At 42.4% G+C, this 17,327-nt stretch overlaps 1 protein-coding gene across 1 annotated transcript in view; it reads left to right on the forward strand.

The window, feature by feature from the left end:
- The window catches only part of NYX (nyctalopin), an 89,906-nt gene that overhangs the window by 16,539 nt on the left and 56,040 nt on the right, over positions 1–17,327 (forward strand). Inside the window, 3 exon segments of the mRNA XM_034648752.1 lie at positions 3,220–3,271; positions 7,782–7,875; positions 15,109–15,223. The gene's annotated coding sequence lies outside the window, so the exon portion shown is untranslated.

A 17,327-nucleotide genomic window follows, 5' to 3' on the forward strand; every position in this document is an offset into this window, starting at 1 on the left:
TTACTTTTGGGCTCCTACTTTGCTTAGAGGACCCCTTTCAATATTTCTTATAGGGTTGGTTTGGTGATCACAGATTCTTTTACTTTCTGTTTGTCCTGGAAGCTTTTTATCACTCCGTCTATTTTCAATGACAGTCTAGCTGGATGAAGTATTCTTGGCTGCATATTTCTTGTTTAGTACCCTGAATATATCATGCCAGTCCTTTCTGGCCTGCCAGGTTTCTGTGGATACGTCTGCTGCCAATCTAAAGTTTCAACTGTTATAGGGTACAGACCTCTTGTACTGAGCTGCTTTCAGCATTTTCTCTTTGTCTCTAAGATGTGTAAGTTTTACTATTAGATGTCGGGGGGTTGACCTATTTTTGTTGGTTTTGAGGAGGGTTCTCTTGTCTCCTGGATTTTGATGCCTTTTTCCTTCCCCAAATTAGCTATAATTTGTTCCAGTATACCTTCTGCACCCTTCTCTCTTTCTTCTTCTTCTGGGATCCCAATTATTCTAATATTGTTTTGCTTTGTGGTATCACTTATCTCTTGGATTCTCCCCTTGTGAGTGTCTTTATAATCATTATTCTAAACTCTAGCTCTGACATCTTACTAATGTCCATATTGATTAGGTCCCTGGCAGTTGGTCCTTCCTCTTGTTCTATATTTTGAGGTGAGTTTTTCCATTTTGTCATTTTGTCAAGCGAAGAATAGAAGAACGAGAGAACAAAATGCTGAAAGGGTAACAATGACCCCAGAGAAATACACACTAAACAGATCAGAAGAGACCCAAAACTGGGTGTGGGGGGGAGAATATGATCAGGCTGGTGAATAGCCAGAGCCATATACTAGAGTTTGGGTATATTTTGGTCTGTTAGAAGAAACTGCCTCCCAAAATTTTAAAGAAAGAAAAATTTATACATATATACAAAAATAAGGTTAAATACGGTGAAGGGATGGAATATGACTGTGAAAATGAAAATTTAAAAAAGATTTTAAAAAAGGAATTGAGAAGAAGTTGGTTGAAAAAGAAAGAAGAAAATTAAAAAAAAAAAGAGAGAGACCATGATCAGGTGGGTGAACAGAACAGAGCCATACACTAGATTTTGGGTATATTTTGGTCTGTTAGAAGAAACTGCATCCCTAAATTTTAAAGAAAGAAAAACTTATATATATACAAAAAATAAGGTTAAATACAATGAAGGGATAGAATACAACTGTAAAAATGAAAATTAAAAAAGATTTTAAAAAAGGAATTGATAAGAAGTTGGTTGAAAAAGGAAAGAAGAATTCAGAAAAAAGAAAGGAAAAGAAAAAGAAAAAAATAAAGAGAATTTAAAAAATTAAAGTTGAAAGACTAAAAAATCATGAGAAAAAGCCATGAATTCTATGTGCTATATTCCCCTCAGTGCTGGAGTTTTGCAGTTCTCGTTGATCAGTAAACTTGGTCTTGGCTGGATGTTCTTGCTGATCTTCTGCGGGAGGGGCCTGTCACGCTGATTCTCAAGTGTCTTTGTCCCAGGCGGAATGGCACTGCCTTTGCCAGGGGCCAGGCTAAGTCATCTGCTCTCATTTGCTCTCTGTAGCTTTTGTTCCGTAAAGGCTTTCCGTACAGCTGTAGAGGACGAGAATGAAAATGGCGGCCTCCCAATCTCTAGCCCCAGAAGAGCCGTGGCTCTGTTTGGAGTCTCCAAACCCAGTAGATTCCTGCTGTGGGCTCCCGCACTGCTCCTCCCCGGGGGAGGAAGGGGAGTCTCCCTGGATCTGCCGCTTGTTGGGCCCCCACTCGAAGAGCAGTGGCCCGACTGTGCCCCGGCTCACGGTTTATGGCTGCCCCGAGCTGAGAGCCCACTCCTCGGCTCACTCTTTGCAGCTGGCTCCCGGCTCTGATACCTGGGAGCTCTGCTGCACTCAGTTACCCCAGGTCTTCCTGTGACCCTCAGGGTCCTGAGACCACACTGTCCCAGCGACGGTTCTACCCCCATGCATAGCCACTGGAGCGACATTCCTCACTGGAGCGGACTTCTAAAAATTCCAATTTTGTGCTCGTCTGCGCTATCACTTTCCAGTGGCCGGCTCACGGAGCACCCACCCCGGGCAGTCTAGCTTCCCATATATTGCCTCAGATTCACTAATCTGCACCTCCTACCCTGCCGAAAGTGGTCGCTTTTCGGTTCATAGAGTTGCTGCTATTCTTTTCTTCCTTCTGCAGTTGTGTTCGTAGGTGTTCAGAATGGTTTGATAACTATCTAGCTGAATTCCTGGGACCAGATGAAATTTAGGTCTCCTACTCCTCTGGCATCTTGGACTCTCACCAGTCTCTTTCTTGCTTTCCTCAAGGGCATGAAGTGCCGGGCCAAGGGTTGGTTCAGAGGCTTGGCAATGTCATCAGAACCTGGTTCCTTCCCTCCTTCCACTTTGCCAATCTGTGTCCTGGTCTTCATATTCAGTTTTGTTCCGAACAATAACAAAATGGTTGACATGGCTCGAAGAGTCACATATTCATACTGCACCATTCAGGCAGAAAAAGAAAATTCTCCTGCGGTGTGTCTTTTCTAATTTTGACTGGGGTGGTGGTGGGGGCAGGGGCGGTAGTTCGAGGTGGACTTCCCTTTATGTCTCATGGGCCAGAACTAGGTCACATGAGCAACCAGCTGTAAGGGAAGCTGAGAAAGCAAGTATCTGGTATATTCACCCTCTATAAGGGAAACGAAGGTTGGGAATGGGTAGCCAACCAACAGCATGTGCCTATGAGGGTGTTCTGCAAGCGACAGAAGACTCAATTTAAAGTGGCTTAAACAATACTAGGGTTTATCGTCTCATATAAGAAGTCCAGAGCTAGGGAATTCCAGGTTGGTTAATTCACTGACTTAATGATACCAGCAACGATCCAAGTCCTTTCCACCTTTCTGCTATGTTGTCCCTAATTGTTGGCTTTGGTCCTCTGGCTTTCTCCTCATGGTCACAAGAGGACTGCAGCAGCAAGGATCACAGAGCTTCATTTGGATTAAAGAGAGAACATTCTGGGGGCACCTGGTTGGCTCAGTCGGTAGAGCATGCGGCTCTTGATCTTGGGGTTGTAAATTTGAGCCCCATGTTGGGCATAGAGATTACTTTTAAAAAATAAAATAAAATGATTAAAAAGAAAGAGAAAAAGAGAATGTCCTGTCTTCCTCTCTTTCTCTTTCTTTCTTTTTTATTCCAGTATAGTTAACATACAGTGTTATATTCGTTTCAGGTGTGCAATATAGTGATTCAACACTTCTATACATTACTCAGCTCTCATCACAGTAAGTGTACTCTTCACCCCCTTCACCTATTTCACCCATCCTCCCACCCACCTCTGCCCTGGCAACCACCAGTTTGTTCTCCATATTTAAGAGTCTGGTTTTTTGTTTATCTCTTTTTTTTCTCCTTTGTTCATGTGTTTTCTTTCTTAAATTCCACATATGAGTGAAATCATACAGTATTCGTCATTCTCTGACTAACATCTCACTTAGCATTATGCCTTCTAGATGTTGTTGCAAATGACAAGATTTTCTTCCCTTTTTTTTTTAAAGATTTTTTTATTTGAGAGAGAGAGAGAGAGAGCGCGTGTGCGTGCGCGCAAGCTGGGGTGGGGGAGGGGCAGAGGGAGAAGCAGACTCCCCGCTGAGCAGGGAGTGCGACATGGGGCTCGATCCCAGGACCCCAGGATCACGACCCAAGCTGAAGGCAGATGCTCAACTGACTGAGCCACCCAGGTGCCCCAAGATTTTATTCTTTTTATGACTGAGTCATATTCCATTGTGTATATATATATATAGCACATCTTCCTTATCCACTTGTCTATTGATGGGCACTTGGTTTGCTTTTGTATCTTGGCTATTGTAAATAATGCTGCAGTACACATAGGGGTGCATATATCTTTTGAAATTAGTGTTTTGTATTCTTTGGATAAATACCCAGTAGCGGAATTACTGGATTGTATGGTAATTCTATTTTTAATTTTTTGAGGAAACTCCATACTGTTTTCCACAGTGGCCACACCAATTTGCATTCCTACCAACAGTACACGGGGGTTCATTTTTCTCTACACCCTTGCTGATACTTATTGTTTCTTGTGTTCTAGATTTTAGCTATTCCGACAGGTATTTGGTTTGCATTTTCCTGATGATGAGTGATATTGAGCATCTTTTCATGTGTTTGTTGGCCATCTGTATGCCTTCTTTGGAAAAATGTCTATTCATGTCCTCTGCCCATTTTAAAATTGGATTACTTGTTTTTTTGGTGTTGAGTTGTATAAGTTCTTTATATATTTTGGATATTAACCCCTTATCGAATATGTCATTTGCAAATATCTTCTCCCATTTAGTGAGTTATCTTTTTGTTTTGTGGATGGTTTCCTTCACTGTGTGAAAGCTTTTTATTTTTATGCAGTCCTAATAGTTTAATTTTGCTTTTGTTTCCCTTACCAAAGGAGACATATCTAGAAAAATGATTCTATGGCTAATGTCAGAGAGATTACTGCCTATGTTTTCTTCTAAGAATTTTAAGATTTTGGGACACCTGGGTGGCTCATTTGGTTAATCGTCTGCCTTTGGCTCAGGTCATGATCCCGGGGTCCTGGGATGGAGCCCTGCGTTGGGCTCCTTGCTAAGCGGGGAGCCTGCTTCTCCCTCTGCCTGCTGCTCCCCCTGCTTGTGCTCTCTCTCTCTGACAAATAAATAAATAATCTTAAAAAAAAGAATTTTATGATTTCAGGTCTCACATTTAGGTCTTTAATCCATTTTGAGTTTATTTTGTGTACGGTTGTAAGAAAGTGGTCCAGTTTCATTCTTTCGCATGTAGCTGTCCATTTTATTCCAACACCATTTTGTTGAAGAGACTGTCTTTTTCCCATTGGGTATTCTTGCCTTTTAATTTAATTGCCCATAGAGTCCTGGGTTTTTTTTTTTTCTGGGCTCTCTTCTGTTTCGTTGATCTATGTGTCCATTTTTGTGCTGGTACCGTACCGTGTGTGTGTGTTTTTTTAAAGATTTATTTATTTGAGAGTGAGAGCATGGAGGGGCATGCATGGGGAAGGGACAGAGGGAGCAAGAGAGAGAATCTCAAGTAGACTCCCCAGTGAGGATGGAACCCAATGCAGGGCTCAGTCTCACAACCCTGAGATCGTGACCTGAGCCGAAACCAAAAGTCAGACTCTTAACTGATTGAGCCACCCACGTGCCCCTATAGCCTCTCCTGTGTTTTGATTACTACAGCTTTGTAGTATATCTTGAAACCTGGGATTGTGAAAACCTCTAGCTTTGTTCTTTTTTGAGATTGCTTTGGCCTTTTGGGGTGTTTTGTGGTTCCATACAAATTTTAGGATGATTTGTTCTAGTTCTGTGAAAAACATATTGGTATTTTGGTAGGGATTACATTAAATCTGTAGATTGCTTTGGGTGGTTTGGACATTTTAACAATGTTGGTTCTCTCAATCCATGAGCATGGGATATCTTTCCATTTGTTTATGTTCTCTTTAATTTCTTTCATCGGTGTTTTATAGTTTATAGAGTACAGGTCTTTCACCTCCTTGATTAAGTTTATTCCCAGATATTTTACATATTTATTTATTTATTTAAAAGATTTTATTTATTTATTTGAGACAGAGAGAGAGAGAGAGAACACGAGGGGTGGGGAGGGGCAGAGAAAGAAGCAGACTCCGCACTGAGCCAGGAGCCTGATGCAGGGCTGGATCCCGGGACTCCAGGACCATGACCCGAGCCGAAGGCAGACGCCTAACCGATTTAGCCACCCAGGCACCCCATGTATTTATTGTTTTGGTGCAATTGTAAATGGGATTATTTTCTTTATTTCCCTTTCTGCTACTTCATTATTAGTATATAGAAATGCAATAGATTTCTGTATACTAATTTTGTATCCACTCCTATCCTTTTCTTAAGAGTGAGAAGTCTCTTAGAAACTTCACAGCAGACTTCTCAGGTTTCACTGACCAATACTGTGTCACCTGTTCATAAGTAAACCAGTCACCATCAAAGGGAATAAATTACCATGATTGGACTAATAAGGATTCTCTCTCTGGGGAAGACAGGAGTCCCAACACTCTTGAAGTAGATGAAACTGACATATAATTAATTGAAATCACAGTTCCACTAGCGAAGAGGGAGGGATGGCTGCTGGGGAGGCAGCAAATAATGTCTGCCACACCTTCATTTTTCCCTGAAGTTTATAATTGCCTTGATTTTTTTATTCACCTGTTTTTAAAATGTATGAATATTTATTGAGGCTCTACCAAATTCTAGGCACTCTTCCAGGTATTGGGTATTTTTTTTAAACAAGAAAAACTTAGGTTTTGGCTTTATGGACTTCACAACAAGATCATACAGGTTGGGAACATTGACTGATGAGTAGTTCCTTAAACTGCCATTGGCAATGTTTTCCTGCAATTTTCATTTGGGTCAACATGTACTTGTTTGAAGAACTCAGCTTGCTTAACGATGATTTATTCTTCTTTAAAATTTGAAACGTTTTTTTGGCCTGTCTCTGAGTCATTCATTTGAAATCTTAAGAGAGGCTTTATAGTTTCAGTTGTCAGTTACTTTTCAGATTCCTCAAACTGGATAATCAACAAAACAATCTTACTTCCTTAGACATAGAAGGATCAATATTCTTATTTTCTCCTGATGAACACCTTTAGATACATTCAGTCATTCCTGATTTGGAGATAATGTTCCTTTTGACTACTGTTTTCATTGAGAGATAGTAGAAGGATGAGGCCACACTATGATATAGAAGGAGAAGGGATTTTTCAAAGATTCTATGCTTTTTTCAGATTATCCCATTCAGGCCTCTCCCCTCCTCCCTATTGAAATAAGAATAATCAAGGTGCTTGGCTGGCTTAGTTGGGAGAGCATGCAACTCTTGATCTTGGGGTCCTGAGTTCTAGCCCCACATTGGTGTAGCGGTTACTTAAAAAAAAAGTAAAAAAAAAATCAGAATAATGAATAGATGCTCTCAAGGTTTGCCTATACTATCATTAGCAATTGTCTCCTGCAAAAGCTTCAAAATTTCAGAAGTTTTTCTCTCTTCTAAACTCTGCTACAACTTTGTAAGTTTTGCTTCTCCAAAGTCAGTATTTATATTTTGAGTAAACTTGCCAGTAGTCTTGGTAGCATGTTTTTTATGGCTCATAGCAATGAAAACATTTACTTAATCAGTCAACTCCCACGGTAGAATGTAAAGTTCAAGAGCTTTCACGTTAACTGTAGTGTTTTCATGAGATATTTTAGTAATGGTAGAAAAGACTTTTTTGTTTGAATTTCGATCAGTCTATCTATGAGATAAAGTTTCACCCAGTGCCATTGGCTAATTCTTAGGAGGCTGTGGAACAAACCTTTTCCACAGTTGTTCCACTTTTTGTTGGTGCTGATGAAAAACGTAGGTTTTAACTTTGTGAAAATTGCTGTGTACTACGATCTGAAATCATGGCCATGTTAGGGAAGGAGATGATCCATTTCAAAGAGGACTGTTTTTTCTCACTATAAAAGGACTCATGCATTTTACCAGAAACATTTTATGAAAATGTTCTTGACAAATGTAACAGAAGCTGTAGAACTGGTGGGGAACTGATGATTCTTTGGTGATGTTCGTAAAGTCCGGTTTCCCACTGTGGAGAACATTTATGCCACTTTTCTACTGAGTACAAATGATATGAGGTCAACTTTGTAAAATTACATGTTCTTCTCGTCTTTTGCACTCATTTTGGCACCAAAATTAAAAATTGCATTTAAATGTTCCCTCAAACTCTTCAAACAGCCTGGAACTGTTGACAAAGTTAGCCCGTCTGAATCAGGCACACCCCAGCATGGAAAACCATGGAACATTCCATGGGTGCCCGGGCCTCCAGTTGGTGAGTTGCTCAACCCTTCCCAGCCTTGTACTGGGCTTTGTCCCTCTGCATTCCAGCTCCTGGTGTGGGTTTTCTCCCTCGGGTCCAGTCCTGCTTTTACCCTTTGGTCTCCTCAAATGGTCTTGGCCTCCTCAGGCCTGGCACTCATGGGGCTCACTGTGCTTGGCTTTGCCCTAGCTCTCTCTGTTCCACCTGTGTCCTCTAGGTGTCCTGCACTGGCCTGGCCCCAGGATGGGAACCCCCAGCGTTGGACTGCCTGACCACTTTTCACCAGGGCAGAGACATGCCCTGTGTTATAGGAACAAGGATGCAATGGCTTGTTGGGTCCCAATGCCTGTCCTTGGGGGTGTGCACCATCGCCCCCCCCTACATACATGTGCCCTGGCTGAGAACAGACTTGTACATCCACTCCTGACTACTGAGCATCCATGGGGAGCCACCTGCTGGGCTTCCTGATGGACCCAGCTGATCCCAGTGTCATAGCCTGATCAGACATGCCTCAGTACCTGCACTCGGCAGACCTCCATTTGCCCTGTTTATCAAAGAGCCTTTCCACCTCCACAGGCCTCCCTCTATCTGATTTCCAATCTGGGCTGCAGTTTTACGTAACCGTGGCCTTCTCTGAATACTTTCTGTGCGTCAGGCACTGCGCTAAGTGTTTCACACAGGTCATCGCCTTAAGCCTAGTTATAACCCTGTGAGGTAGGGACTGTGTTCAGCCCATTTCACAGGAGAGGGAACTGAAGCTTCCAGAGTTTCTGTCACTGAGCCACAGTCACCCAGCTTTCCAGTTCATCCCCCACAGACAGACTGAATGACTCACGGGGCCCTGTGGCTAACTCATGGCTAACTCACCATCCAGGTAAATGGGTAACCTGTAAATATGCCTCCCTCTACCCAGAACATTCCATCCCTTGGTCATTAGAACTTTCATCTTTATTGCCTCTGAGCCCCACCATAATGTCAGCTGCCTGTTCATCTCTAGCAAGATTTCTCCTTGCCCCATTAGGGCAGAGCTTCTGTCAAATTTAGTGAGATACTCTACAATGTGGGAAAGAGGCATATGGCATGGGCTGACAGACATCGGCTCCAAGGGGGGCAATCAGAGAAAACAGCCTAAGACTCTCCTTCCTCCCCCGAGGCTTCAGCTCCCCCTGTTGAAAAGTTAAAGTGCACTTTCTCATCCCATGAAGGCTGACAGGTTTTCTCAGCTCCGTAGAATTCCGCTGTTGGTGACCCTGTCCAAGCACCCATCAGCATCTCCTACCGCTTTCTGCCTTGGCTGGCTCATTGAGAGCCTGGCCCATTCCTTCCTGTGTTAGGTTCCTATCGCTGCTCTGACAGATTTCCACAACCCAGTGACTTAGGACAACACCCATTTATCATCTTACAGTTTGGAAAATTAAAGTCCAGATGTTGAGGTGTTGGCTGTGTTCCTTTAGGAGACCGGAGGGGAGAATGCATTTCCTTGCTTTTTTTCAGCTACAGGCTACCCACATTCTTTGGCTTATGTCCCCTCTCTGCATCTTCGTCGTCTCCAATGGAGTATCTTCCAGTCCCTTTCCTTCTGTCTTTGACCTCTGCTTCCATCCCCACATCACCTTCTCTAACTTTGACCCTCTTGCCTCCCTCTTAGAGGGACCCTTGGGCTCACATTGGGCCCAGCTGGATAATCCAAGCTGATCTCCCCACTGTGAGATCCTTAACTTGATCACATCTGCCAAGTTCCTTTTGCTGTGTAAGGTCACGTGTTCACGGGTTCTGGGGATTTCCACACCTCCCACGACAACAGCCCAGCCACTAGAGATGGGGAACTGGAGGACACAGGGGAGGAGGTACTGGGTTGTGGCAGAGACCCTGGCCAGCTCTAGTTAATATGTCCTGTGGGAAGAAGAGGTGGACCAGAAGCACTTGAGGAAACCTGCCTTCCTTCTCAGGAAAAGACAAAGTTCTTTCCTCAGACGACTTTGGAGCAGGCTTGATTCTGCCTTGCCCTGCCCAGCTGCCTAGGTGGGAGAGGGCAGAAGGGAGGGGGCTGCCCATAAACCAGGCCATCTTACCATCTCCCGTAAGATCGATGGCCAACAAGGAAAGCCACCACTTCTACACACAGGCCCGCTCCTGTCCCATTCACCTCCTGCCTCCTGACCTTGTCCCTGTTTCTGTCTCTGCTTCTAACCTGGAGACTTGCCTTCTGAACTTACTTTCCCACCCTTGGCCCCAATGGTTGTTGAACCCAGCCTACTCTCCAGCTCTTCTTTTTTTTTTTTTTTAAGATTTTTTATTTATTTATTCGACAGAGATAGAGACAGCCAGCGAGAGAGGGAACACAAGCAGGGGGAGTTGGGAGAGGAAGAAGCAGGCTCATAGTGGAGGAGCCTGATGTGGGGCTCGATCCCATAATGCCGGGATCACGATCCCATAATGCCGGGATCACGCTTGAGCCGAAGGCAGACGCTTAACCGCTGTGCCACCCAGGCGCCCCTCCAGCTCTTCTTACTTCAGTAGAAATCTGCATACCATCTTTGGTCCCTTGGAATCAACCACTGTACCTCAAGGAGGTGGACATTGCTCAGGGAAGAGTCTAGAAATATTTGCCACTCTTCTCTTGTTCCGTCTGGCTCCTTGTCCTCAGGCATTCTGACCAGAATGTGCTGCACACACAATCTTCCCTCAGCAGAATATGGGCCTCTGTGAGCTCAACTTTGTGAATAATTGTGAGGTGCTGGTTGTTTTTTTTTCAACCCTGCCATCTCAAAAAATGCTTAATGATTTCATTCATTTAGATATAATTCATCAGGATCCTAGAATTTCAGGGGAAATGATGATTTGTAATGACAAGCAGATAGACTATTTAAAATCAGGGCTCACCCAAAATAGCCAGGACATATGATCGACATCTGGGAAACATCTGCATGAATGGTGTGGCCACAACAGATACCAGAGAAATGGAAATTTTAAGAACTATACTGAGGGTTTCTGGGTCCTAAGAACACCAAAACAAAGTCCTCATGGATTATATAGCAAACTAATATTAAAGGGGAGATTATTTATTTATTTATTTTTAAAATAATTTTTGTTTATTTATTTAAAGAGAGAGCAAGTACGTGAGCAGGGGGAAAGGGGGAGAGGGAGAGAGAGAATCTCAAGCAGGCTCCATGCTCAGTGCAGAGCCCGACATGGGACTCGATCTCATGACCTTGAGATCACAACCTGAACCCAAATCAAGAAATCAAGAGTTGGACGCTTAACTGATTGAGCCACCCAGACCCCCATCAAGGGGAGATTTTTTAAAAAGCAAAACCCTGGGGTGCCTGGGTGGCTCAGTTGGTTGAGCGTCTGCCTTTGGCCTGGGTCACAATCCCGGGGTCCTGGAATCGAGCCCCGCATAGGGCTCTTGCTCAGTGGGGAACCTGCTTCTCCCTCTCCCACTCCGCCTGCTTATGTGCTCTCTCTCTCTGTGTGTCAAATAAATAAATAAAATCTTTAAAAAAAAAAGCAAAACCCTTTTTACTATAAAATAAAACACAGACACAACAAAACAAGTGTATGACTTGATGACTTATTTTAAGCCAAACATTCTTGTTGCCACTGACCAGGTCAAGAAATAGAGCTTTGCCAGGCACCCTAGAAACCCCTTCATGTTTCTCATCCAAACAATACCACCCCCCTCCCCATGTAACCATGATCCTGACTTCTCTGCTTATCACAAAAAACAATAGTATTATCACCAAACTATACATTCTTACATACGATAGTTAAGCTTGCCTTTTAAAAACTTTTATTCAAAGGTCTTCTAAGTCACTTTTAGCCTCTTTCCCCCCTTCCATTTCTTTCTTTTCCTTACAATCTAGCTGTTGAAGGGCCTGAGCTATTTTGTGCTGGAGGGTTTTCCATAGTCTGAACATGGCCCACGTATACTTGTTGTTCTGTTCGCCATTTTCCTCTGCCCTCCATCTCAGGAGATTTTGGCTGTGAAAAGGAGGAATGGCAAACGTTGACCACCTCACCCACTCATCTATGGTCTTTTCCCAGAAATCTTGTGAATGAGGCTGGTGCCTATTTAGCTCTCCATGGCTGTGAGGGCACCTGCTTCCTCAGCCTGGTCCTTTGGGTTCCCATCAAGCCCAGCTTCCCCCATGGAACTGCCTCCCGGTGCCCCCCACCCCATCCCAGGGCCAGGGGATCTTGCGGATGGCCACAGTTTTCTGGCTTCAGTGAGGTTAGGGAAGCAGCCAGCTCCCCACTAAAGATGCTGTAGAGCCTGCCTGGGATGGAGCCTGTTTCCCCGCAGAACAGCTTTGCAGCAGGTCAGGCGACCTCTGCCCGTGGTAATGCCTCTGGCAAATTGCTTCAAAAAGTGAGCCTGTGTCTGGTGAAGCACGGGATTGTCCAGAAGCATTCTCGGCCACATTCTTTTACTGCACTGTCCTGGGTGGGCCCACAGCATGGGCTGGGCTGCTCCAGGCAGCAAAGGGAGCTCCTAATCCAATATTGCCCTTGGATCTGGGCCAGAGGGCCCTGGCCTGGGCTCCGTGCTTTGGAAGGCACCACATTACTGTAAGAACACACAGAAAACACATGGTAGAGATTGCATGGGCACCTCCGCCTTGGGATCCAGTGGTCAGTGCCGGCATGGTCCTAAGCCCTGAACTGTGCCCTTCTTGGAACAGCCACTTACTTGCATGACTAATACTGTTCAGGCCCCAGGGAAATACTTCTGCACAGCACTTGCACTGTGTTCTCAAAACAAAAGGCGACTATTTATGGATGCCATGAAAGTTTGTGGGTTGTACCTCCTCTGATCTTGGAGATGGCCACTGCTTTGGAGCAAGGGGGAATTTGAGCAGCAGAGGCTTAGGAGAAAGAAAAGACAAAATAACTCATCAACCCTTCCTTCCAGATAGCACCAATGCCAGAGATTCACAGGTAACCAAGTATCATTTCCCACTGATGTTGCATGTCCCTATTCTTGTTTCTCTTTGTTTTCCAAATGGTGGTTCCAGAGGTACCCCATGGTGGCTAAGGAAAACCGTGAAATATTAAATAATTAATATTACTCTTAAGTCTATATATACGCATATCTATAAACGTAACACTCTTTTTTATTTTACTTTTTATTTTTAAAGATTTTATTTATTTATTTGAGACAGAGAGAGAGAGAGAGCACAGTCGTGGAGGAGGGTCAGAGGGAGATGGAGAAGCAGACTCTCCGCTGAGGAGGGAGCCTGATGTGGGGCTCGATCCTAGGACCCTGAGGCAGACACTTAACCACCTGAGCCACCCAGGCACCCCAGTACGCTCTTTTTTATTTTTTAAAGATTTATTTATTAGTGAGAGAGAGAATGGGGGAATGGGCAGAGGGAGAGAGAGAATCTTCAGTCAGACTCCCTGCCGAGTGCAGAGCCTGACTCGGATTCGATCCCACAACCCTGAGATCATGACCTGAGCTGAAATCATGAGTCGGATGCTTAGCCAACTGAGCCACCCAGGTGCCCCATAAACTCTTGACATACAGGAAGCATGGTATTTGTTCTCTACAATGGGGCTTAGATGGACGTTGGACGCTAATAATGCAAAAAGTTATATATTTATAAAAACATTTAACAAAATATAATTAAAATTTCAAATTAGTGAGGTGCCTGGCTGGCTCAGTAGGAAGAGCGTGTGACTCTTGATCTGGGGGTCATGCATTCAAGTCCCACATTGGGTGTAGAGATTACTAAAAAAATGATAAACTATTAAAATTAAAAATTGAAATTATTAAAATTCTACCATGATTTAAATCACTTTGACTTCAAATTCTGATATGTACATTTTAAGTAGACATGTGATATGGGGGCCTGCGTCTGTCCTCTTGCCCTTGAGCTTGCAAATCTGGGGGGCTGGGCCAGACCTCATGGCTCTTGAACTTCAAGCTGTCAGGCAGTTCAGAGTAACATCCCAGAAGTCCTTGCTAATTGCAGGCTTCTGTCTTTAAAGCTCAAGTCCTGAGCCATTCTGCTTTGAGAATGCCACTGTTTCTTCCCTTTTATCTTTTTTCCCCATTTCTAATATTTTCATCATGGACACGGATTACTTGATTAATTAGAGTTGTAAAAACCTTCAACTGTGGTAGCCTACAGTACTAAGATGTCAGGAATTCTTCTTTCATACTATTCTGTTGTTCCCAAATTCTATTTTTTAAAAGATTTTATTTATTTATTTATTTTAGAGAGGGAAAGAGAGAGAGTGCACACACGTGAGCTGGGGGAGGGGCACAGAGAGAGGAACAAGCAGACCCCACGCTGAGCACAGAGCCCTGTGTTTGGGGCTTGATCTCACGACCCTGAGATCACGACCTGAGCCAAAACCAAGAGTGAGCTGCTCAACCAGCTGAGCCACCAAGGGGCCCCTGGGAACTGTCTACATTTCTAAATTTTCAAATTTTCCAAGTTACTTTTATAACCTGACAAGAAATACAAGGAAAGAAAAGATAAACTTCTGGTGTTGAACAGGGAATAAATCTTCTGGATCAGGAATCCAATTTATATAAACCCAAATAAATGTTAAGATGTTCGATTCATTCATACAGTGGCTGTTGATCAAGGCGCCATTCTGCGAGTTGAGGACACAACAGCAAATCTTTCATTCTCTGAAACAAAACATATAAAGTTCCTCAAGAAAAAAAGAAAGCCACAATGAACTGTAGGATGGATGAAGCAAAATGGATGAGGGTTGGGAATGAGGAGAGGTAGGAACAGGATGTACACTTAACTAAATTGATTTCAGGATTAGTTTATTTTGTCCTACACCTAAGCCTCCCTACCTATGAAATGATGTCAGTATTCTGTACACAAGCTTATGCAACAAACCCTATTTTAAATGGATAATTAGTAATTATCCAATGAAATGGAATATATTTACTTAGTAATTATCCAATGAAATGGAATATATTTACTTATTTATTGTTTTAAAAAATTCCAGTACTGGGGCGCCTGGCTGGCTCAATCAGGGGAGCATGAGACTTTTGATCTCAGGGTTGTGGGTTCGAGCCCCATGTTGAGTATAGAGATTGCATAAAAATAAAATCCTTTTTTAAAAAATTCCAGTATAATTCACATACAGTGTTATATTGCTTTCAGGTGTGTAATATAGTAATTCAGCAATTCTGTACATTACTCAGTGCTTATCATGATAAGTGTACTCTTTTTTTAGAAATTAAAAAATATTAAAAAAATTTTTTTAAAATAGGCTTCAGAAGCCAGTGTGGATCTCAATGTGCTTGAACTCATGACCCTGAGATGAAGACCTGAGCTGATATCAAGAGTTGGATGCTTAACTGACTGAGCCACCTGGGCGCCCCACAGTAAGTGTACTCATAATCCCCTTCATTTTTTACCCATCCCCCCACTGGTAACCATCTGGTTATCCTCTGGTAACCATCAGTTTGTTCTCTATAGTTAAGAGTCTGTTTCTTGGTCTGTCTCTTTTTTTCTTTGTTCAATTGTTTTGTTTCTTAAATTCCACATATGAATGAAATCATATGGTGTTTGTCTTCCTCTGACTTATTTCAGTTAGCATTATACTCTTTAGATCCATCCATGTTGTTGCAAATGACAAGATTTCACTCTTTTTTGTGGCTGAGTAATATTCCATTGTGTATGTGTATACCACATCTTCCTTATCCATTCATCTGTTGATGGACACTCGGGTTGCTTTTATATTTTAGCTATTGTAAACGATGCTGCAATAAACATAGGAGTGCATATATCCTTTTGAATTAGTGGTTTTGTTTTCTCTGGGTAAATACCCACTAGTGGAATTACTGGATCATATGGTAATTCAATTTTTAATTTTTTTTTTGAGAAAAACACCATATTGTTTTTCATAGTGCTTGTACCAGTTTGCATTCCCACCAACATTGCATGATGGTTCCTTTCTCTCCACATCCTCACCAACACCTGTTGTTTCTTGTCTTGTTGATTTTAGCCATTCTGACAGGTGTGAGGTGATCTCTCACTGTGGTTTTGATTTGCATTTTCCTGGTGATGAGTGATGATGAGCATCTTTTCATGTACTTGTTAACCATCTGTATGTCTTTTTTGGAGAAATGTCTATTCATGTCCTCTGCCCATTTTAAAATTGGATTATTTGGTTTTTTGGTGTTGAGTTGTAGAAGTTCTTTATATTCTTTATAAGGTATTAACCCCTTATCGGATATGTCATTTGCAAATATCTTCCCCCGTTTAGTGGGTTGTCTTTTTGTTTGTGGATGGTTTCCTTTACTATGTGAAAGCTTTTTATTTTTATGTAGTCCTAATAGTTTAATTTTACTTTTGTTTCCCTTGCCAAAGGAGACATATCTAGAAAAATGATTCTATGGCTAATGTCAAAGAGAATACTGCTTATGTTTTCTTCTAAGAATTTTATGATTTCAGGTCTCACATTTAGGTCTTTAATACATTTTGAGTGTATTTTGTATATGGTATAAGAATGTGGTCCAGTTTCGTTCTTTGCATGTAGCTGTCCAGTTTTCCCAATATCATTTGTTGAAGAGACTGTCTTTTTCCCATTATGTATTCTTGCCTGTTTTGTCATAGATTAATTGACCATATAATTGTGACTTCATTTCTGGACTCTCTATTCTGTTTCTTTAAAAAAATTTTTTTGTATTCTGTTTAATTGATCTATGTGTCTATTTTTTAAAAAGATTTTATTTATTTATTTACCTATCTATCTATCTAGAGACTGAGAGTGGGGGGAGGGGGAGAGGGAGAGAGAGAATTCCAAGCTGACTCCATGTTGAGCATGGAGCCCAATGTGGGGCTTGAACTCATGAGCCTGAGATCGTGACTTGAGCTGAAATCGAGTCAGACGCCTGACTGAGCCACCCAGGCACTCCTATGTGTCTATTTTCGTGCCAGTACTCTACTGTTTTGATTACTATAGCTTTGTAGTATATCTTGAAACCCAGGATTGTGATACCTCTAACTTTGTTCTTCTTTTCAAGACTGCTTTGGATATTCTGGGTCTTTTGTGGTTCCATCAAAGCTTTAGGATGATTTGTTTTAGTCCTATGAAAAATGCTGTTGGTATTTTGATAGGGATTGCATTAAATCTGTAGATTGCTTTGGGTAGTGTGGACATTTTAACAATATTAGTTCTCCCAGTCCACGAACATGGAATATCCTTCCATTTGTTTCTGTCCTCTTCAATTTCTTTCATCAGTGTTTTATGGTTTTCAGAGTACAGGTATTTCACCTCCTTGGTTAAGTTTATTCCTAGGTATTTTATTCTTTTTTGTGCACTTGTTTTTTGTTTTTAAAGACCTTATTTTTTTTTTAAGTTTTTTTTTTTTATTCATTCGACAGAGACAGAGACAGCCAGCGAGAGAGGGAACACAAAGGGGGAGTGGGAGAGGAAGAAGCAGGCTCATAGCGGAAGAGCCTGATGTGGGGCTCGATCCCGTA

The sequence above is a fragment of the Ailuropoda melanoleuca genome, chromosome X, assembly GCF_002007445.2.
Source record: "Ailuropoda melanoleuca isolate Jingjing chromosome X, ASM200744v2, whole genome shotgun sequence".
NCBI classification, from domain to species: Eukaryota; Metazoa; Chordata; class Mammalia; order Carnivora; family Ursidae; genus Ailuropoda; species Ailuropoda melanoleuca.